Here is a 2,382-nt window from a genome sequence, read left to right on the forward strand (position 1 = left end):
TTGCTGTACACCTGAAACAAATTGCAAACCAATGACTCTCCAATATCAAGTTTAAAGAAACTTTTTAAAGAGAAAATATGTGTAACTAACATACAAAGGATTAAGATAAAATACTTTTATCTTAATATGAGTATTAATATTCAAAATACACAAAGAAAGTTGAAAATAAGAAAGAAAAAGAATAGCCCAGTGGAAACATGCACAATGCTATAAAAGATAAATTGCCGAAAAATTACAAAGGGAAATAACTTATGGAAAAACATTCAATTTCACAAATAAACAAAGAACTTATAAAATATCACTTTAGTGTGACTGGAAAAATATACAAAATGGAAAATATAATAAAAGAGAAAAACATACAAGTTCAAATGTTCTGTTTTGGTTGAGATTATGACGAAATAAATATTCTCATACTTTACTAGTGAGAATACGAATGAAAATAAAAATTTAGAGCGCAGTATGTCTACACTGATCAAATTTTCAATTAACTGTGGAATTTTCCAGGTATTTCTTCTGGAGATACACTTTCAACTGTGTGCTGCTGCTAAGTCACTTCAGTCGTGTCCGACTCTGTTTGACCCCATAGATGGAAGCCCACCAGGCTCCCCCATCCCTGGGACTCTCCAGGCAAGAACACTGTGTACATAAAGGCAAAAAAAGAATATTCATTGCAAGAATATTTGTAATAGAAAGAAAAGGATACCATCTACTTGCTCACTTTTAGTGGCAATCACGTCATGAAATTAATTGGAAGTACTGTGAAGAGATCTACAAGAGTGACATTGACACATATGTACTGACTTGGAAACACGTTTGTGCTATGTTAGGAGGGAAAAGAAAACAAGTCACGAAACCATGTAAGTCTGGTTTTATTTAGAAAACTAAAATTATATGTGAATGTATATAGTAGAATACTTTCTGGTAAGCTGTAAGTTACATGGTTAACCGTGGTTAAACAGCAGGGTAGGGAAGCAGCCTTGCTCTGGAGGAAGTGGATGCGTGAAGGAAGACTTTCAATTTTCACTCCATACATTTCCACATTATTTGAATGTTTATTAGCATATATTTCTAAGTTGACTAACATTGGAGGAGGAAACAGCAACCCACTCCAATATTCTTGCCTGGAGAATGCCACGGACAGAGGAGCCTGGTGGGCTATAGTCCATAGGATCGCAAAGAGTTGGATACGACTGAGTGACTAACACATCAGAATATGCTTATGTATTATTTGAGTAATTCTCTTCAAATATTTTAAGGATTTGTTTGCTTCTTGAAATCTACATTGGGTAGTGAAACCTAAGAAACTTGGCAATCATAAATGCCTTGGAAAAATTATGTCAACACTCCTAGAAACAGATTTAAAGCTAAACAGTTGTGAAACTTTGGGAGGAATTTAAGTTTAATCAAGTTTTACTGAACAAGGCTCATATCAATACAGGCCAACACGGATGGAGCCTGGTCAAATTGCATTAAAGAAGCCCAAAAGAAGTGCTCCAAGAAGAGTTTAAGGACTTGGTGGAACAAATGGAGCAAGGCAGGGATCCCTAATTTGTCTATGAAATTGAAGTATTGGCCAAAGCAGCTTTGAAAACATTTCTTTTCCCCCTTGAACAGAATACTTTTATATCCTTAAGATGTAATCTTATGAAAATCTCGCTGTTTAAAATTGATAAAAACATTTCTCTGATCAAAAGGACAGCAAGGATTAGAGGACCGCCTCCTCCACTCCTTGGTCAGGACAGCCACCTTCCCCAGGGGGCCCCAAGGCCCTGCAGAACATTCCTTGAAAACCTCTGGTCTAGATCCCCTTTAAAGCCTTTTTAATTTCTAAAAGAACATCATTTTTATTTACTAGATGTAATTGATGTGAGCCAACTAAATGAGAGCCACAGTGAGTGTAATGTAGTGTGTGTGATGTGTAGCAGAATTTGAGGGATAAAAGAAAGGAAAAGCCAAATGGAGTAGCATTTGCTGGGCTATTTATCTGTGCTAGGTGTTGTGTAAGGGATTGCAATCCTTATTTTGCTTACTCCTTGCAACCCCCCACCCACCCCCCACTCCGTACTCTTAGCCTTATACAGACGAGGAAGCCAGGAGAAAAGGGACTTGCCATGGGTCACAAAGTAAGTACTGAGCTGTAATTCTAACCAGATTTGCCTACTTGGGAAGGTCGCCCTAGGTGGGCCAAGAGCGCGGTGTTCTACTAGGAGAAAGAGTACCCAATAAATGACAGTGATGCCCTGTGCTCAGGGGTGGGGAGGCAACGGGGGAGAAGGGGCAGAAGGATTTCTCCCAAAAATAGCACCTCACACTTCCAGTTTTGGCTTGGGGTTGTACCTTCTAACAATCTATTTGGCGAGTGAAGACTATCCTATGTGAAAC

This window comes from Moschus berezovskii, chromosome 8, assembly GCF_049115385.1.
Source record: "Moschus berezovskii isolate FMDL1 chromosome 8, NW_MosBer_1.0, whole genome shotgun sequence".
NCBI classification, from domain to species: Eukaryota; Metazoa; Chordata; class Mammalia; order Artiodactyla; family Moschidae; genus Moschus; species Moschus berezovskii.